A 22,599-nucleotide genomic window follows, 5' to 3' on the forward strand; every position below is an offset into this window, starting at 1 on the left:
GCCCAGAGAAATTAACACTTCAAGCTCTGGACCCCATCTGTAGGTTTACACAGACCTTTTATAGGCTGCCAGTTTTACACTTTGCAATATCATATGCAAATAAAGCATAACAGAAGTTGACCAACCAGGAACAAGCTTTGTAGAAATAGACCAATCAAGAGTGAGCTCCATGCAAATAAAGTACTACAAATGGACCAATCAGAAGTTAGAGAAGTGGACCAATCAGAAGTGAGAGTGATAACCAATCAGGAGTGAAGGAAATAACCAATTAGAAGTGAGCTCAGGAAACCAATAGAATTCTAGGTGTAAGTTAGCCGCTTTAGAGGCAAAAAGTGAGATAGAGCCTCTGGACCAGGGAACCGGAGGGTGCTGGGAGGCGAGCAGCAGCCCTGCCTAGGGGTCCTGCCGGTCTTTTTATGGGGCTTCCCGCCTCAAGGAGAGCAGCTTCTTCTCGAAGCCTTGGATTCTCAGATAACACTACTTACTCTACAGGCTGTCCTAAGCATCAGAGGTAATACTAGAGCTACTAGCCCACGGTAGTAATGATGATAGCTAACATTTACACAATGCTCGCTATGTATCAGGGACTAAGCCTTTTTCACACATTGAATCACGTAGCCACAATGACCTAAAGAATACTATTATTTTTATTCCTGTTTAACAGAGGCATAGACAGTTACCTGAACTGGGATTCCAATCCAGACAGACTGACTCACTCAACAAATCATACATATTGCCTATTGGACACATAGTGATACACAGAGGACCTCTGCTATTTCCCAGATTCTATGTTAATCTCACTCAGAGTTTAAGATAAATTCAGGAGACTAGAACAATCCATATGTATATCCAGATAATCTGGCTACTTCTGGCATTCAGCAGATTATACTTTAAAAAAAAAAGTGACTTCAACAGGAACTAGGTAGAGGATAATGCATCACATATATCATCTATACATACATGGCTAACATTTTCTTTACTCTCTGTTTCCTGGCTGATTGCTCCCTTCATGGGATGTTACATTGCTTTCATTTTACTTGTAAAACCACTGAAGCTCTATAAAAGTTGCTCTTCTGCTTTCAATCTGGAAGAAATTCATCCCTTAGTCTTTTAAAAAATTATTTTAATATATTTTATTTAACCTAGTATATAAAAATATTATTTCAACATGTAATAAAAATTAACAAGATATTTTACATTTTTCTATGAAGTTTTCAAAATTCTTAATGTGTTTTACATTTACAGCCCACCTCAAGTCAGACCAACAATGTTTCAATGCTCAGTAGCCACATGTTGCTAGTGGCTACCATAGGAGACAACGTAGGCCTAGAGTGATTGATTGGCTTCCAGAAAGTCTTGGTTGTTGATAATTCTAGGTCTCTTCTTGGGCTGGTCAAAGTCCCCAGAAAAGTGTCTTCTAACCTCCTACCTGGCTGCCATTGCTCTGGGATCTAAATGTGGAAAAGGGTGGGGGACTTTCTCTTAATCCCACTGTTTTCTTCACCATAGCTCTGTCCTCAGCTTTGCCTGGTGACCCCAGTCACAGATCCTGTGGTTCACTCCCTCCAGTCTCCCACCTTGAGGAGTGGAGGGAGGGTGAGAGGGACAGTTCCCAGGCTCCACAGGTTAGGCAAGGACTCTGGGATCCAGCAGTTATGTGTTGTTTCTTCAACATTCTCTTCATATTCCTGCACCCCCACTCTCATAGATGTTTAATCCCACTAATTCCTGGTCCATTCTGGGATCTTCCTAGATTTCACCTTCTTTTCTTTCTAAATCAGTGTCTGGCCTTTTAAGGCAGCTTCTACAATTATATTGTTTTCATCTTCTCAATTCTTTTTGTTCATATGCCCCTCCCTCTTTTTAGTTCAACTTATTTTGAGATCATTGTAGATTCATATGCAAGTTGAAAAAAAATACAGAGATTCCATGTACCTTTCACCCAGTTTTTCCCAATGGTAACATCTCGCAAGTCTATAGTACAGTAACACAACTAGAATTTTGACTTCGGTACAATCAAGATACAGAATACTTCCATCACCTCCATCACCACAAGGATCCTCTTACTGCCCTTTTATAGCCACATCCATTGCCCTCTCATCCTGTACTTCCTTAGCCCTGGGCAACTACAATCTGTTCTCCTTTTATATAATTTTGTAGCTTTAAGAATATTATGTAAATAGAATCATACAGTACGTAATCTTTGGGGAGTGGCTTCTTTTTTCCCCCACAGCCTAAATCCCTGAATATTCAGCCAGGAAGCTGCATGTCTCAATGGCTCATTGCTGAGCAGTGCTCCATGGTGGGGATGTACCACTATTTCTCTAACCATTCACCCAGTATAGATTATCTGGGTTGTTTCCAGTTTTGGGTTGTTACAAATAAAGCTATTATGAACATTCGTGCACAAGTTTTAAGTGGACATAAGTTTTCATTTCCTTGGGATAAATGCCCAGGAATATAGTGAGTACACGTTTAATTTTATAAGAAACTGCCAAACTATTTTCCAGAGTGGCTGCACCATTTCACATTCCCAACATCAGTATATGAGTAGTCCAGTTTCTCTGAATTCTCACTAACATTTGGCGTGATCACTATTTTTAAGCCATTCTAATATGTATATAGTGACATATAATTGTGATTTTAATTTGCATTTTCCTGATGGCTAATAATAAAATCTACATCTTTTGATGTGCTTACTTGCCATCTGTATAATCTCTTCAGTGATATATCTATTCATGAATTTTGCCCATTTTCTAATTGGATTGCTTGGTGTTTTTACTGTTGAGATTATCATGTCTTTACATATTCTAGGTACTAGTTCTTTGTCAGACATGTGGTTTGCAAATGTTTTCTCCCAGTCTGTATCTGTCTTTCATCCTCTTAACAGAGTCTTTCACAGAGCACTTTTAATTCTGATGATGTCTAACACACCATTTTTTTCCTTTTATGAATTGTGTTGTTATGCCAAGTCTGAGAACTTTTTGCCTCGCCCTGGATCCCAGAGATTTTCTCTTATGTTTTCTTTCGAAATTTTATAGTTTCATGCTTTACATTTAAGTCCATTATACATTTTGAGTTAATTTTTATGTAAGGTATAAGACTTAGTTTTAGGTTCACTTTTTTACTGATTGCTCCAGGATCAATTATTGAAAAGGCTCTCTTTTTTTTTGCATTGGAAAGACTTGCCCAGTTGTTAAAAATCAGTTGAGAATATTCATTTGAGTCTATTTTTTGGCTTCCCTATTCTCATCCATTGATATATGCGTTTATCACCCCATGAATGGACACAAAACCACATGGTAACTATATAATAAGTCTTAAAATCAGGTAGACTGATTTCTCCCATTTTACTCTTCTTTTCAATATTGTTTTAGCTATTCTAGTTCCTTTGTTTTCATATAAGGTTTAGAATAATCTTGCCCATATTTTAAAAACCATACAGCAATTTTGGTAAGAGCTGCATTAAACATGTGTATCAGTTTGTATAGAACTGGTAACTTGATTATGCTGAGACTTCTAAATCATGAACATGGGATGGCTCTTCACTTATTTACATTTTCTTTGATTTCTGTCTTCAGCATCATGTCACATTCAGCATACACGTTCTGTAAAATGACTTATTAGTTATATCTAAGTACTTCATAATTTTGAGCTATTGTAAACTGTATTTTGAATGTTCATTGATAGCATGCAGAAATACAATTGATTTTTTAAAATTATCTTGTATCCTGCAACCTAACTGAGCTCACTTAGTTTTAAGAGGTTTTTTTTACATCACTAAAGGATTTTCTAAGTAGAAATCAGTTCATTAGCAATAATGACAGTTTCCTTTCTTCCTTTCTATCTGCGTGCCTTTTATTTCCTCTTTTTGCCTTATTGCATTGACTAGAAATTCCTGCACTATGTTGAATAGGAGAAGCAAGAACAGACATCCTTGCCTTACTTCTCAGACTTAGGGGAGAAGCATTCAGTCCTTCACTAGTTGGTATAACGTCAGCTGTGGGAAATAAAAAAGAAGCTCTTAATCAAGTTGAGGAAGTTCCCCTCATTCTTACTTTTCTGAGAGTTTTTATTAAAAATCAGTGTTGAATTTTGTCAAATACTTTTCTGCATCAATTGACAAAATTATGGGATTTTTTTTCCCCCTTAAGTCTGTTACTATGGTGAATTACATTGATTGGCTCTTTAAAATTGATCCAGCCTTGCATTCCTGGAAAAGACTCCTTTGGGTTACACTGCATGATTTTTTTTCCCCTGAATTCTATGTGCTAATATTTTGTTAAGGATTTTTGCGTCTATATTGATGAGGGTTATTGGTGCATCATAGTTTTCCTTTCTGTATGCTTTTGTCTGACTTTGGTATCTGAGTAATACTAGTTTCATAAAATGAAAGTGTTCTCTTTTATTTCTGGGAAGAGTCTATATAAAACTGGTGTTAATTCCTCTTTAAACGTTTGGTAGAATTCTCCAGTAAAATCATCTGGGCCTGGAGATTTCCTTTTGGGGAATTTAAGAATCATGAATTCAATTTCCTCAATAGTTACAGGGCTATTCAAATGATCTATTACATATTTGGTGACTTGTGGGATTTTATTTTTCAAGGAAAGTGGATCTTTTTTCTAAGCTGTCAAATATATGTGTGTAGAGTTTTTCATAGCATTCCTTTACAATTTTTTTTATGTCTGCAGGGTCTATAGTACTATCCCCTGTTTCATTCCTGATATTGGTATTTTTTTCTTTTTTTCTTTGTCAGTCTTCTTAGATGTTTGTCAACTTCATTAACTTTTTCAAGGAAATAGCTACTTCTGCCTTCTTTTAATTAATGCTTGCATGATACACCTTTTCCCATGATTTTACCTTCAATCTGCCTCTACTATTATATTTGAAGTGAGTTTTTTATACACAGTACCTAGTTAGATCAGGTTTTTAAAACAATTCTGCCAAACTTTAAGTGCTATATTTAGACCATTTAGCTTTAATGTAATTATTTGATATTTTAGGACTTAACCTACCATTTTATTTTTGTTTGTTTTCTGTTTTTTCTCTCTGGTTTGCACTTTTCCGTTTTCTTTTCCTGGCCCTCTTGTAGACTCTTTGAACATTTTTTAAAATTCTGTTTTGATTTATGTAGTTTTTTGTGTGTGCATCTCCTTGTAAAACTTCCTTAGTGGTATTGCATTATATATTCATAATTTATCATAACCTACTGGTGTCATCTTACCAGTTTGAGCAAAGTATAGAAAGCTTACTTCCCTTTATGTCCTGTTATCATAGTCCATTTATAATATAATTATCTTAAATATTTCCATCATTTCCATCCATACCAAAGAATACTGTAATTTTTGGTTCAATCTTCAAACAGAATTTAGAAGTCTCAAGAGGAAAGAGTAAGATTACTATATTTACCAATATTTTTGCTTACTGTGCTTTTTCTGGTGTTCCAAGCTTTCTTCTTTTTTTTTCTTTAATTATTTCCTCTCTGTTAGCCATTCTTTTACAGTAGGTCTGCTGGTGACAAAATCTCTTAGTTTTGCTTCATCTGAGAATATCTTGACTGCCCCTTCATTCCTAAAGGGTGTCTTCACTGGTATAAGATTCTAGGTTGACTCTGGGTTTACTGTTACAGGATTCTGGGTTGACTGGTATTTTTATTCAGTACTTGAAAGTCTTAAGTTCCTGAATCTTAGCAGAAACTTAAAAATAAAACATGTTTGGAGAGATAAAAATGTATATATATACAATAAGCTGCATCCTATTGAGTTGTAATGTCATAGGCTACTTTGATTCTAGCAGGAGGAATAGCCACGTAAGAAATAATAACAATGACATGTGGTAAGTGCAAAAATGCAGGTATATACTGGTCATGGTGCTGACATCAAGAAAGTGAGCAGCACTGCTTGGGAGAATCAGCAGACGCTTCTGATGTGTGAGCGAGATTCTGAAGCATTGGTAGTAATAGGAGTTTCCAAGAGGGAGAAACGCATACAAAAGCCCTGAGAGAAGTGAAGATGGCACATTTGAGAAATGACACAAGCTAATGCCTGGGTGAAGTTCAGGACATCTGTAGGAGCAAGGGGAGACGAAGTGGGAAGGCGGGTAAGGGAGGGACGCTGGGGACCCCGTCCTCTACTGAGGAGTTTAGAGTTTATCCTGTGTGCCACAGGGAATTGCCAAATAGATGAAACTGGTGAACATAATATTCAAAGCAGAGATTGCTACTACTACACTCTTTTGAAAAGTAGCTTTTCAATGTATTATTAACATTATTGTTATTTTAATATGTATCAAAATTTACTTTCTATATGTGTAGGAAGTATTAATGCCCAATAAAAATAGAAGACTCAGCTGATCCCCTGCCTTCCACACTCCATTGAAAACACATTCCACCTGCCTGCTAAATGATTTAAGTGTCTCATTGTAACAGTGAATGAGATCATGGCTAGGTGGCAGCACATTAAGCAAAGTGTTTCCGCTTTCCTGTAGCTTTGAATTCCCCAATTTTTGTCAGTTTTTGTCAAAAACTTAGCATTACTTAATGTATATTTTGCATTATTTACTAAATGAAAATTTTCAATGCCAGCAGCTGAGAGAGGAAAATATCAGATTTATGCACAGAGTGTCAAGTTCACATTCTGAGCTCCAGGAATGCCCAGGGAACCTTCAGAGACAGGCACTGTTCCACTGCTCCCAACCCCACTTATTATGTTGACCCTTTGCCCAGCCACATACCCCTCCCCACCTGCCATGAGCATCTAGAATCTGTTCTAGAATTGAGATGAAATTCTTTTCTGGCTTCACGTAGGTGGATATCAAACTTTAGGTGAAAAATAATTTCAGTAAGTGTGGAAACAAATAAAAAGCAGAATAAAACATCTCTACATGGTAATATAAGTGCTTATCTAACCAAAGCCATTATTTCCTTTTCAGTCCAATTATTAAAAAGAAATGTGATATTCAACACTACTGAATTATACACTTTTAAATGTTTAAAATGGCAAATGTTATATTATTCATATTTTTCCACATGAAAATTTTTTCAAAGTTAAAAAAAAAAGAAAGAATTGAGTGCTACATTCATGCTTCCTCTCAGAGGCAGACATTGTCCCTGCCTTGGAGCTGAGGAAGGTGAGACCCATCTGGGCACTTGATCTAATGTAGAGCTGGTGGTGAGGGTTCTATAGTTGGGTTAGGAGCTTTCCAGCTCTCAGTCCTGAAGACGGAAATTCTCAGAGCCTGATGGCCTTGAAGGAAATGTCAAAAAATATTTTTTAAAACAGAAAAAGAACACATGAAACTTCCCACTGGAAATGAAGGTGTGAACTAGAATATTAACAGACAGGGAGTAAGGAGCCCAAAATTATGATGTTTAGGCTGGAGCACTTTGGCATGGCAAGACAATTGCTTGCATTGCTTTGTCATTAAAGACAACTTTCTTTCAATTCCTGTTCTTTTATGCAGTCAAATGCTCTACCACTGAGCTATACCCCCTCTGTCTCCTGTTCTTTTATGATGTATTTATTGTTTTGTGTTTTCTCTCTATGGCTGCTGTGCTAAAAGAAGTTAACTTTATGAGTATAAACTAGAATCTGCATATGTTTCAGCTCTACAGGTTTTGATGAATTTGACGATTTGAATGGATTAAGCCTTCAGAGGTGGAAAATTATTCCCAACAACATTTCCAACTCGTGAAAAAGTGTCCTTTCTGGGAATACTTTCCAGTTTGGACAAGTACTGAGATCCACTCCTACCCGTCAGCTTGTTAATTAAATGTGAAAAGGTTGTCACGTCAAGGGAGGACAACATAAACCAACCTGGGAATCTGCTTTTCTGAACTACACAGAGTGGCCATACTGATTTAGAACTTACTTATACCCTTCCCTCCATGCTTTACACAGGTTTTTATTCCCATCATGTCCTTCTTGATATCTTTTTTCACACTGCCAGGAGGCCTTTCTCATACAGCTGTACAGCAAACTATATCCGAATTATGTTCAAATAAGCAGGGAGACTGGCATTTTTGTAGAAAACATATGGGCTATCAGAATTGACCTCCTGAATGTTTGCCCCTGTCATGACATGACTTTACCGAGGGTACCATTTCATACATGTAATATACAATATCGTGTCTGATAGATTTGTGTGAAATGTCTAAAACTAAGCAAGCATAGTTATATGAGTTAGTACTGTACTATCATGCAGCACTACACACAATAAAAGAACAATTGAAAAGTCCACTCCCTTCACTGCAACAATCTGTTACTGATTTTTATTGTAGACTCTACTGATCTTTACTTTACCTTTGTCTGTTCTTTAGCCTCTTCTTTTTTTTGTCACTATTTTATCTACAGAACACAAAACTCCTTTCTTCACCCATATGTACTACATGGAAACTTAGATTTTCTTAACAGTCCAATAAATTTTTGGATACCTAACTATACTTTTTTAAGTTGTTTAGGAGAAATTAAAGTTAAGATTGCGGCAGTAAAGGACAAACTGTCAATCTGTTAAGTAAATTCCTGCTGAAAAGTAACTGCATGCACTGTGTATTAACATAATTTATTAGAACAATTAGAACGCATCCTTGTTGTCTTTTAATTAGATTATTCCTTGTTCTGGTAATTACACCAGACAGGGGAGAGTAATAGTTTAGGATTCTAAGATCATCTGTAGACTGTGTGGAAAGAGAATGATCAATAATGCTAATTTACTGGAACACTTAAATTCCCAGAAAGAGATCTTTTATCATCAGCAATCCTTTGTAGAATTAGCATTATTTCTCAGTGTCTATACTCATCTTTCCCACAGCTGAAAAGTAAAGATGCTGGATAAATAACAGACATTTATTCCTCTATTGGAAACCTGGTCAGGCTGGGCTACCTCTGGCCTCTAGTGGCCCAGACATTGCTTCACTCCCTTGCAAAATGCCAACAAATAACCACAAATGAAAGATTTAAGATTCCATGCAGAGCAGCACAGCCAGGAGTCTGAATGTCTAAGAGGAAGAAGACAAGATTCTTAAATTCTGATCCAGGTAAGGAATCATAAACTTTCTCAATTTAGAAATAAATTCAAATAGATGAAAATTGCTTGTCAATGGGAAGACTACTGGATATGAAAAACAAAAATTAACTTGATATTTCTTTACATGAAGATATTATTTGCAGAAATTAATGGGAAGGCTGTATGACAGGGAAGATATCTGGCTTTCAGAGATGGGCTGAGGCCCTTAGATAGAAGTTGAATTACTGTCTCTATTTTTATGTTTTAGAGACTACAGGGAATTCATCTGCTCTACGGCCTTTTTTCATGCCCTATGCAACTATCACCAAGCATGCTAGGAAATCCTAGAGGGCAGCTCCCAGGACTTCCAGGATCTAGAATCTTTGAAAATGTTATATGAGTTGACATTGCCTGTCCTCAAGGATAACCCCACAGTTGAGTGGAATGATGCTGAAACATAAAGTTGACACCAGAAAATTTCGAGTTCTCTGTAATAATGGGCAACATGAACATCCCACCAACAGCCTGGATTACAGGAATCTCAGCCCCACTGTTGACCGAGTCTGCCTTAGTCAATGCAAAGTCGTAATGAGACCATGTCTAGACAGTATTGATCTCCCCAACAACAACAACAACAACAATTCAGAGTGTGACTTCTTTCCTAGCTTAGTCCAAATGACACCCAAATCAGGACCATTCATTCACACATCACAACACTTTCCCTAATCAGAGACATTTTATTAACTAGACAACCAAGGACACATACAGGCTTCTTTTCCAGGTCTCATAAAATTTTTGATAGTGAAAAAGTCTTTGATATTCAAATAGGAAATAAGAAAGTCACTTAAGCCTATCAAAGATTCTAAAGAAATTAAATGAGTTTTTAATGTATTTTTTTTTTTTACTTTGCTACCAAAGGAGAAAGACCTTTTTAAAATTGAGAGCCCACATAAGCTGAAAGAATGAAGACTCAAGTTAACATGAGCAAACTATCTAAAGGAGAACTCATTAGCTTAAGCCATCTGAAAAACTTTCCATGTAGTCTGGTGGTTCAGGAGCAGAAAAGCATCCTGATAGCTCTGCTGTCCATTCTAGCTGGGAAGACATGGTTCTCCATCGAAGCACCTCTTTTACTTGTCAGGGATGCTACTACAATTTTAGGAATTCCCCACTACTCTGATCCCCCGACTGATCAGAGCTACAAAGCAGGATACTATCCTAGAGGAACTAAAGGTTTGCCCTATGGTCAGGCATTTCCAGGCCAGGATGAGCATCAGATCTGCCCCTAGAAAGTCGGGATGGAAAGGAATACTGTTTAAAATACACGTAGGAATGGAGTTAAAAAGCTTCCCAGACAATGTGATGGGAAGGTAAGATTAAAAACTTTAAGCTGAAAGGAAGAAACAGAGGCTACCCTCTGACTCAGGGCCTGAAAAAAAGCCAAGATTCTGAGATATTCAGGTGGTTCCAGAGGTAGAAAGTGTTGTAATGTAGGTTCTTTGCCTCACTGAAGGAAAATGAAACAACCACCTTATTATGCTGGCAGAAGAATGTTAAATAATAACACAACCCAGAGAGACTTCCACCACTATAAATAGTTCCTCATAAATGCCACCTAGAGTCTAAATTACCATTTCTGTGCTCCCAACCAAAACAGCCCTGCAAGTTTTAGAAATCCTTTGCACTCTAAAGCAATGAGAATAAATCTCCTCCAGTCCACAACTCCTTGTCATGCTGTATTTTGAACCTTTTGAACATTCACTCCCCAAACTGAAATGCACAAGGCTAACACAGTGACACCTGGATAACAAGAAACCTTATCTATCAATAACACAGGCTACTTCCCCAAATGGACTTTATATAATTTCTTGAAAGCTTAGTAAAAATCTTACATTTGTCTGAAATGAAATAAAGGGAAGCCAGTCATGGACTTCCTTTCCTCTGTTTTAATGACAGACACAAGCACACCATGATAAGCAAGAAACAATGACACAGCATTCATCTTTCTCATCCAAGGAAGGTAACAACACTAGGATTCTGAGTTCAAATAAACACCATTGTGGTATATTTCTAGGACATAAGGTTAATTTGTAGGCTACCTCAATCCTAACATGCTGGGGTTAAGGTAAGTACGTATGTATGTATATCTTCCCAATTATCAAGAGGGAAGGATAGTGGTAAAAAAAGAAGCTTTAATACATAGTTAAAAGATGTCCAACTTACTTCAAAATAAGGCAAGAGCAGTTGTGATTCAGAATAACTTTATTGGAGAAACTTAACTATGTCTAAGGAAACATGGACCCTAGTAAACACCTTATAAATAAAGATATAAACAAAAATATGCTGTCGCATTTGATAGAACCTTATTCAACCATACTGATTTGGCCAAATCATTGTTAAATTTGCCAAATACAATAGGAGAAAATTTTCTCTATTGATTAGGTGATTGATTTAAAATATATTCATGAACTTAGCAGAAGCATAGGTAGTGAGTTCCAGAAACAAGAAGTAAATCACATATACCCTCAAAAGTGAATGAAGGCATTTTGCTTACTCTTGGGGAACAGATTGTTTTTTCCAGGTATTTCATAAAATCATTGATTCCAGGGCAGGAAAAACCCCACACACATAAACCACAGTTACACGAGGACAAAGATGAACCCTTTCTTAAGACTTCCCCAGAAAATGATTCAACACGTTGTCTTTTTTAAAAAAAAATTTTCTGCCATTTAATATCATGTGACAATTTTTTCCCAGTGACTAACCAAATATGCCTCACTGTTACATAAATCAGTTCATTCTTAACACAGCAAGACAGAGAGTGAGTAGTTACCATCCTCTCATAAAAATCACACTTCAGCTTTTTCTTTTCAAATGTGATTAATCATATCTATAACTGTCTTCTAAACTTAGCTGAAATTTTTCTTGAATCTTCAAAATCAGTACAAGAGCTAGAAGACATATTTTCTGAATGAATATGAAGAAAAGAAAGTTTTGCCATTTCTCTTAATTTATTTCTGAATTCAGCTTGGCCTTCATTAGTGCTACATAGCTGTCTTATTATTCAGTGTCCTCTGTGACCCCCTGATCATTTTTCCCTGAGGGTGCATATTTGCTTGCTAACTTTATTACAATTTTGTGATCTGCTGGATTTTCTCTGATATTCTACTCTACAGTTGCCCTAAACTAATGAATTCCATTCTTTTTGGCTTCTACTTCTCCTATTTATTAAATTCTCTCTGAACATGAAGCTTATTTTCAAAGGAATTAATAATTCTTTATTTGCAGCTTGATATTAACAATGAATTTCATAAGCATTGTATTTAATCAAGGTTTTAAGTGCACTGAAGACAAATTTTGTTAAAATGTTACTGTTCAAGTCTCCCACTCCCTCCAGAAATTTGTTTTGCTTGGCCTTTTCCTTCACCCACTTCCTAAGAGATGTATCATTTTTTTAAGATAAATTATGTGAATGGTAACCAAAACAGAACTGGAAAACCAGGATGAAAAATAAGACAGGAAAAAAGTCAGTCTGTAGCCTTAATAGAAATAGTATAGCTATTTGAGAATAAAGGGGTGAAAGAGAGAGAGTACCTGGCTCCTGAGTGCAAAATGAAAGCTCACTAGAATAAAAAAGATGGGAGGGGACTTAAAGAAGAGTCGTCATGTGCAAGGAATAAAATAATTTTCAAGGTTATTGGAGAAATACGAGTAAAATTCAGATTATCTCTCAATTGTTTCACTTGCTATACTGTTTTAAGACTGAACCACAGGGGACCCCAGCACATACCTAGGTTAGACAAATATCCTCCAATACCGATGTTTATTCATTTATATCTGGATTTCGCTTTCCTTTGAGCATCATAAAAACACACCAGAAACAAACATAATCATCCCCAAAACGTTCAAGAGCTCTCAGTCAGCTTTAAACAAAGCTCCATTTGCTAACTGAATTCCACTGTCTGGGACAACCTCAAAGACTACTAGTAATTAATAAATTTATATGAAAATATATTGAAAATAAAGGTATCTGTCTATTAGTGTCAAATACACAAAGACAAACTTTGAGGCAATGGTGGCTACATAGTAATACAGTTTTTAACTACTAGCAATGTATCTAAAATAAAAGTTTAAGAAGGATATGACAGAACAACATTGTAACTTATATGATAAACCTCTTGCATAAAAGTTTTAAGAAAGTTATAAGCAATTATGGCTTTATTGCTTTGCTATACAGATTACTTGGCAAAATGTGGACATAACCTCCACTGGAATATGGAGGCTCTGCAAGCCTTTTCTTAGTTGAGTTATATTATTAAAAATCTGTACGGCACAACAGTCTATTACACAGTCATACCTCTGAGATATTGTGGGGTAGGTTCCAGACCATCACAATAAAGTTAATATTGCAAGAAAGTGAGTCACACAAATCTTTTGATTTCCCAGTGCATGCGAAAGTTATGTTTACAATTCTGTAGTTTATTAACTGTTCAATAAATAGCAGTATGTCTAAATATATGTGTTAATTAAAAATAGTTTTTGGCAAAGAAATGCCAAAACAATACATAAGTAACATTGGAAATCACTGATCACAGGTCATCATACAAATATAATAATAACAAAAAAGTTTGAAATATTACTAGAATAACCAAAATGTGATAAGAGACACAGATTGAGCAAATGCTGTTGGAAAAATGGCACTGAGAGACCTACTTGACACAGTTGCCACAAACCTTCAATGTGTAAAACACATAGTATCTGTGAAGCGTGATAAAGCAAAGTTCAGTAAAATGGGTATATGCCTGTATTATTCTTAAGAAAGTACATAAAATAAAAGAAGAACTTGGAGCTAAATTAAAACTTTATCACCCTTCACACCAATATGCTATATATTTGTAAATTAAACCTATCTCAATAAAGATGTATCACATAGCATGGGTATGTGTGAAAGAAAATGAAATGTTCATAAATAAATATATATACTGTATGTATACACACACACACATATATACATACACACACACACATGTATATGTATGTGTGTGTGTATATATATATATATATATATATATATATATATAGTAAATTAGAAATTCTAAGGCATTCCCAAGGATCTAAACAGCCTATATACAAATATAGTAAAGTCATATCTTAAGGGAGGGTGTCTTAAGTTTTAACACCAGAGCCTAAAGAAAATGTTGTGTATGGTCAAACTAAACATTGAAGATCATTTAAATCACTGTAGGGTGATTCAAGCCTGGCAGTAAAATGTTTGAGAACAAACAACTCAACAAGGCTAAAAAAAAAGGAAGCAAGCAAAGTCCACCTACAGATATCTGGGTATTCAAACTGCCTTGTCTTTAAGAAAATAGTAAATCTCCACCAGTGATGCTTTACCAGGTAGGTGATGAACTATAAACACATAAACCTTCCAACAGAGCTTTTTCCACTGTTTTGTTTTGTTTTGTTTTGTTTTAACATTTTTTATTGATTTATAATCATTTTACAATGTTGTGTCAAATTCCAGTGTACAGCACAATTTTTCAATTATACATGAACATACATATATTCATTGTCACATTCCTTTCTCTGTGGCTGCCATAAGATCTTGTATATATTTCCCTGTGCTATATAGTATAATCTTGTTTATCTATTCTACAATTTTGAAATCCCAGTCTATCTCTTCCCACCCCCCACCCCCTTGGCAACCACAAGTCTGTATTCTATGTCTATGAGTCTATTTCTGTTCTGTATTTATGCTTTGTTTGTTTGTTTGTTTGTTTGTTTGTTTTTTAAGATTCCACATATGAGCAATCTCATATGGTGTTTTTCTTTCTCTTTCTGGCTTACTTCACTTAGAATGACATTCTCCAGGAGCATCCATGTTGCTGGAAATGGCATTATCTTGTCGGTTTTTATGGCTAAGTAGTATTCCATTGTATAAATATACCACCTCTTCTTTATCCAGTCACCTGTTGATGGACATTTAGGCTGTCTCCATGTGTTGGCTATTATAAATAATGCTGCTATGAACATTAGGGTGCATGTGTCATTTTGAAGTAGGATTCCTTCTGGATATAAGCCCAGGAGCAGGATTCCTGGGTCATAGGGTAAGTCTATTCCTAGTCTTTTGAGGAATCTCCATACTGTTTTCCATTGTGGCTGTATCAAACTGTATTCCCACCAGCAGAGTAGGAGGGTTCCCCTTTCTCCACAGCCTCTCCAGCATTTGTCATTTGTGGACTTTTGAATGATGGCCATTCTGACTGGTGTGAGGTGATACCTCATTGTAGTTTTGATTTGCATTTCTCTGATAATTAGTGATATTGAGCATTTTTTCATGTGTCTATTGATCATTTGTATGTCTTCCTTGGAGAACTGCTTGGGGCAGAAGACCTAAACAAGCTATTCCACTGTTTTAATATGAAAGTTGCATAACTTTAACACACTAATAGAGTATTTGTCATTGTTAAAATTAAATAAGGTAATATATGCAAAACCACCAGACACAGGCGCCGGCAAAGAGCAGTTACTCAATAAATATGCTGGGTTTTAATCTAAGTATTAATTCATTCAATCCACAAACACTGCTCATTGAAATCTTGTAGAGAACAGGGTAACTGCTTTTTTGCAAGCTAGTGCTTCCGGGTGGGGCCCCCATGAATAGCCGTCACTTGTATACTTTAGGCGTGGAGGAGACCTTACCCTCGCACTGGTTTCTGAGTGGGCATACGTGAATCCACTGTACACGGGAAGCGTTTCTTTATGCCTGGGTCACATCTCAGCAGACTGGCTCCTTGACTGGGCGTTCCCTTTCTAAAGCCATAACTCAGCACATGAGGCTCAAACCACACAGGTAGCAAACTAGAAGACTCCATTTCCTTGCATTCCTATCAACTCTATCAGGAAAGCATCTGAACCCATGAAATCCATTTATTCTTACCTTAGATAATACATCCATCCATGAGGTCTTTTTACTGGCACTTAGTTACAATGGGATCCCACAAAAATCTAAAAAGTGGAAATTTTTTCCTCCCTTCCCCTTCCCTTCCTCTTTCCTTCTCTTCCTTCTTTCTTTCCTTGAAATTTCTGCCTATGGTAAAACCACATCAAGAAGGAAAGTCAAATGGATTTTCCTATTAGTTGACATTTCTGTGATACATTCATTTTTTTGGGTCCTCATACGAAATTTCCTCCACGGTGCTCCTTTATGGGAATAAGGTATGCCAAATGAAATAGAGAACTTGAGGCACAATTTTACCCCTGACATATGAGGAGAGAATATTTTTCTTCTGGATTTATGGGGCAATGCAGCTCAGACACCTTCCCTCTTTTCCCTAGTTTGCACTTCCGACTTCCTGCTGCACACCATCATCACCATCATCATAAATTTACAGAGTGCCTATGGCTGAAGCCACTAGGTAGTTCCCGGATGATCTAATCCCAACATCATTGTCTTCAGCTCCCCTTTGGCGTGAGTCTATTTTCCATTCCTCTGCCTTACTGAAATCTGCTTTTGATTATTTTTCATCAGATGTTATAGCTTCCTCTTCTTTTCCTTAAGTTGAATCTCTCTTATTTCTTCCCCCCCTTTCTATGCCCTCCTGGGCCCTCAGCACAGTTTCTCTACATTTAAAGCAGTTTACGTCTCCAAATTTAGAAACTCTTGAGAACTTTACTTACCAAACTGACTTTTCTAAGATACAACTTTTAAAAATGTTAACTAAAAGGAGAAGTTCTGACGTTTTGAATGCCTCAGCCCCATGTCAAGGACCTTAGCTCTAACTTTCATTGTATTGCAGGATAATGACTACAGTGATAGTACCTTCTTTCTACCCAGGCCAAACTCTCCAAAGATGGCCCCTCTTCAACCCCCTGGTTCCAACTGGGCTTCTTTAGGTAACTGGAGGTTCACACTTTGGGGTTAGACAGACAGGGGTTCAAATCTAGCCTCTGGCACTTAATTTGGGTACAACCTGGAGTGAACCATTTAACCTTTCTAAGTTCCAATCTCCTTGGCTGAAAAATGAGAACACAAATACCTATCTAATGAGATTGTTTTGAAGACGAAATGAGGTAATCTTTGTAAAATACACACAATGTCTGGCACGTGGTAAGCATTCAAAATTGGTAGCTATTATTTTTATTGTTATGAATTAAAATGTTGGATAGAATGAATTTTTCTTCAAAGAAGCTCACAAAGCTGATTTTTACATTATTTAGTAGACCCCAGCCCCAAATACAGCCCAGTTCAGTGTTTTCACACTTAAGAAGTTACTAAATATTTTTAAATTGAAATTGAAAATTGAGGACAAACAAAGACTTGGGATTTGGAACCAAACAGATAACCAGTCATAAACCTGGATATTAAAAGTCTCTATTCTCAGAACATACATCTCTTTTTAAAATATATTTACTAGAGTTATCCATAGAGACCAAATATTTTTATCATCAGTTGCAAAATTTTCTCCTGAAAGGGAAAACTGTGTAATTATAACTAGAGCAGACTTCACATGTTAACCTTTAATATAAGAGAAGAACAAAAAGTAGACACTCGGCAAGAAGCTGGGAAGGAGAGGGCGAGAGGACAAGCAGGCGAGAGGGAGAAAGAAAGAGAAAAAATGGGAATGAATGCAAAAGGGTTTGGTGAGGATTACTCTTTGGCTTTTAGCTCTTCTATGATATCAGCACAGATAGGATGATCATACCATTTACGACCGCTGTCAGTTGTCTCCGTGGAAACAGACTGGACAACTGGATACCCCCTACCTCTCAACACAAAGAGAGTAAATTCCTTACAGGACTTTTGCCTAAATGAAATGTACATATTTAAAATTATTATGATTCCATAAATAAAGCTAAATAGCTAAACTCAGTGAAATTTTGTAACTGGATCTGATTAAACAGAGTAAGATTTGTAGTCTGGAAGATGAGTCAATTATTTTAGGGCACAAGAAGGAAAAATTCATTGATCGATCTTGATCTGCAAAAAGAGCAGTGTGATCCACTTTTGTATCAAACAGACCTGCTTTTAAATGCTATTTCTGCCACTTGCTCATTGGGCAAGTTACTTTTTCTTTATGTACTTGACTTCCTCATACCTGAAATAGGTAAGAAAACATCTCTAAGGGGGAGGGGACTAGGCATGCCACGCTTTCTCTCTCTCCCTCTACCCACAAGCCCTCAAAGGAGGAGGTCCTAATCCAATTGGCCAATATTGAGTCCTATTTATTAAGACAGGATCACTATACAAAACTTCCTCTAAGTTGGGAAAAGTCTGAGTCTTCGGGGAAGGCTACCCATTCCCTTCTGTCTCTCCTGCCTTCTTTCCAGCTACAGGCAATAGCACCCATGAGCCAAAGTGATGTCCAGAGCTCCAGCCCTTGCCCCCAACACTTTCATTCTTCCCCATTTCCTCCCACTGCCCCCCACTCAGAACTCTTGAGCATGCTGTTCATTTGAAGGTACTATTTAGGAGAAAGAGGGGAAGAAATCCCACAACGTCCCTTCCACGTCAATCCACCTTTGAAAGTGTTCTTCTGCCCTGGAAGGTCTTGGGCACAAGCCCAACTAAATAACAAAGCGGTACTCTATTATCATTTCCTAGGTAAGTCCTTTGCATTTGTTCTTCCCACTCTCTGGAATGTTCTACATCTTTAAATTGTGGATCTCTACATCTTTTAGGTCCAGCTCAAATGTTATTTCTTCAGAGAGGCCTTCCCTGACCCTCCAATCTGAAGTAGCATCCTCACCACCACCAAATCATTCTATTGTATCAATCTTTTATTTTGTTGATGGCTGTCATCACATTTCACTACTTTCTTCATTTATTTGTATGCTACCCATCCCGACCTCCTTCCCAAACATACCCACTAGGAGGTAGATCCAAGAGAGCACAGATCTTGTCTACCTTGTTCATCACTTGTTTATCCAGAGCCAGATGCCTATCAAATATGTAGATGATCAATAAATTACAGCTATCATTATCCTTCCTCTTGGGTTTGGTCCTGCCACCTCCTATGCCCACCCAGGTCCAGGGAAATCTTTTGAAGGCTCTTCTCAGCTGACCCAAGACGCCAGCTGGTACATTACAGACTTTCTAAATTTTAGATAAAGTGTCTCTATCTTATAAATTTCTTTCCTCTAATCAGAATTTACATAACCTACTCTTTATTTGAATAGTGTCTTATTCCATTGACCTTATTTGTATTTTTAATGAACCACAACACAAAGGGCAAAGCTTAGTGAATGCCCCCACGTCCCTAGAAGAGAGCAGCTGTCTCTATTACCCATGGGAATAGTCCTAAAGAAGCCTTTTTACACCTACCCGTCAGTCCCCTACATACAGGCACACAGTGGAAAGCCCACATTTGTATTCCAGATACTCTCCGGCAGGGATGGAGGGGAAATGCTCTTTAAAAGGAGCAAACCTATTGAAAATGTTGCCAGTTAACATTTCCTCTTAAGCAAGCCACAATCCCAGCAGCATCAAAGATAGCTCAGTGGCATCTTAAATCAGGGATAGTTTTTAAGTTGAAGCTTAGAGAGTCTCTTGGAAACCTTTCCAACTCTCCACACACAAAAAAATATGGCACAGCTTCTCAGGAGGTCCAATACAGGCTTTCTTCTAGCATTAGAATAGACAGTTATTCCTTTGGCTGTAGGTCAGATGAAGTCATAGGCATGAGTTTACTGGCCATATATATTTTCTGATGCTTAACAGAATATGTCAATACTGGAATACACTTAGCACTGAGATGCTCACACTAGGAGATTCAGGAGAATGAGACTGACTCCTAGCTCTCATTTCACATTTACTAAGAAGTAAATATTCACAGAGGGGGGAACATCTAGCAAAACACTCTATATTACTTACATCAATACTTCTTACTCTCTCTTTGTTGCCAATTTTACACACAAGATGCAACTCCATTCTATTCAAGACCACTCATCTTTGTGTCATGATGTCTTTGTGTTAAAAATCAAAAAGTAACTAGCCCTGTAGAACTTTATCTCCTGAATAAAGTCACATGGACCCACTTTACAAAGAATGTAGATGGTACACTCAAGAGGTCCCTAAAGAAATCTCCTCTACAATGTTAACTTTAAAACAAACAAGCAATACTTTTCAATGGTATAGTTTATCTTATAATATTTTATACACATCTTTCTTGGAAGTAGGCTTAACATAAATCCTAAAAAAAAGACTAAATTCCCCCATTTCCGTAAATGTTATGATGGCTAATTTTATGTGTCAACTTGACTAGGCCACGGGGTACCCAGATATTTGGTCAAACATTATGCTGGGTGCTTCTGTGAGGGTATTTCAGATGAGAGTAACATTTAAACTGATAGACTGGGTAAAGCAGATTGCTCTCCCTGTTGTGGTGTGCCTTATCCAATCAACTAAAGGCCTGAACAGAACAGAAAGCTGACCCCTAAATAAGAAGGAATTCCTTCTTCTTGACTAGCTTCTAACTGGGACGTTGGTTTCTACCTGCCTTTGGACTCAAACTGAAACACTGCTTCTTCCTGGGTTGTGAGTCTGCTGGCTTTGGACTGAAACTACAGCCTTAGCTGTAGTGATTCTTACCATTGGCTCTCCTGGGTCTCCAGCTTGCCTCCATACTTGGGACTTGTCAGCCTCCATACTTGCATGAGCCAATTTCTCCCTCTGTCTCTGTCTCTCACTATATCTATGTATCTATGTATCTACCTATCTATCTATATCTCCTATTGGTTCTGCTTCACTGGAGAACTGACTACTACAAGTGTTAAACTCAAACTCAAAGATTAGTAATTTCTTTTAATCAGTCTGGCACTTAACTGCATGTCTCTTCATGAACTATGTAAAAATTTTTCATGAGTTAGCATATGGCACTCCATCACTCACTCTAGAACACCCTAGATGTTTAAAACATTTTATATTACTAAAATGTAAAATATCAATGAAAGAGGTAGTAAGACTAACCTGGAACAAGTATTGAATAATGTGAAATATAAGACAATCTTGAACATAAAGAAATATTCCATTTTTCTCAAAGAAAAGACTAAAAATATTTAAAAGGGAAGATGGCCAACTTGTACATGTAAATTTTGGGGGGATATAGAAAAAAATAGTTCAAACATCTGCTTATGCTTTTTATTTCATTAATTTAATTGGGATTTTAAAAGCATTTTATTCAAGCTCTGGCATGAGTGTCTTTGGCATACAGGAGCTGCTTTTGTATTCCTCCAACAGAGCGTTCCAGAACATACCTTCTTCTCTTGGTCTGAGCCACAGTGCTCTGAATCATGTGTGAAGCTGTCTCTGGAAGTTGTCTCTAAAGGCACAAGTACCCACTTCTATAAGCAGCTTTTTCTTTTAAATAAAAATGCAACCTCTGCAGGTACTATTTCGATGTCAATGATATAACCATCTTTTGTATTGCTTTTTAATGTGATTTTCAGAAGGTCTGTTTAAAACAACATCCAATACTTGCAACTGTGAAGTCACAGCAGCTCCCAGTATCATGGCTAACTCTGTATTCAGTTTCTTTGCTCTGTTTTTTAACTGATTCCAGCAAATGACGTTCACAAACACCCGAAACAAACACTGGGTGAGCCCACTGAGACTTCCCAAAGCAGCGCTTGAAAGGACCCAAGTAGAAAGGAAGAACATCTCTTGCAAGGGATAATACATTTGGGGGGAAAGTAAATTTCACCTTTGTATTTGAGCATAGGTGAGGTACTTTATTGCAACGCTGCCTTTAAGATAAAATGCTAGTCGATTTAATGACTGCTCTAATACTGTGCTTTGTTTCACATTTTATCTATTTACCTACTCATTAGTAAACCTGAACTTCCTTTTCAGGCTAGTAAACCTGAAAAACAAAGAAGTACCTATTTTTTTGCATTGCAAACACCAACAATATAGGCTTATCTTTCTGTTAATGTTCATCTGCAATGTATTGATCTGTTCCATGTACAAAGAAGCATCTGATTTCCCCCCCAATTTGTTAACCATCATCTCTTCAATGTCCTCAATAACACAGCAAAGACTTTATGTTTACCTAAAGAAATTATGTGGAGCCTAATTACCTTGGTGTGGAAAACCATAAACACCAAACAAAAGCAAACACTAGATCCAAATATCTAAAACAAATAAATAAATAATATCCAAGTGGAAGGAAGTATGACTGCTCAGATTCATCAGTAGAATCAGAATGTAAACATCTTGTGTAGTGATTCCTCCAGGTCATGGGGCCCCTGGGGAATTACATCCCCTCAAAGCACGAGGTAACACTAACAGAATTAACCAATGGAATGATTATGCTCAGAGCATCAGAACACTGGAACATTTCATGATCACATTGGGCTAATTTTATTTTCATTTTCCCTCTTACCCTAACTTTTCTCATTCAAAGCTTTTTAACATATTCCTTAGCCTTTAGTAACACTGACTAACACGACTTTCCACTCTCTTTTTCCACGCTTCTAGGTTTGGAAGATGTACGGACAGCTGCGTGTAATTGCAACCCAGCAAACAGCCCAACAGTGATTAAAACCCAGAGAGCTTGCATTGCTGTTATTTTTTTATTTTTATTTTTCCATGTT

General features: G+C 37.0%; 1 protein-coding gene and 1 long non-coding RNA gene across 6 annotated transcripts in view; one reads left to right on the top strand and one right to left on the bottom strand.

Annotated features, from left to right (window-relative positions):
• FHIT (fragile histidine triad diadenosine triphosphatase) overlaps nucleotides 1-22,599 on the bottom strand; it is a 1,244,593-nt gene that overhangs the window by 904,143 nt on the left and 317,851 nt on the right. The gene's annotated exons all lie outside the window — the stretch shown is intronic.
• Nucleotides 441-22,562, top strand: LOC140686781 (uncharacterized). The gene is made up of 2 exons (XR_012060694.1): nucleotides 441-511; nucleotides 22,484-22,562. It is a non-coding gene; the product is annotated as an uncharacterized lncRNA (long non-coding RNA).

This window comes from Vicugna pacos, chromosome 17, assembly GCF_048564905.1.
Source record: "Vicugna pacos chromosome 17, VicPac4, whole genome shotgun sequence".
Taxonomy (NCBI): domain Eukaryota; kingdom Metazoa; phylum Chordata; class Mammalia; order Artiodactyla; family Camelidae; genus Vicugna; species Vicugna pacos.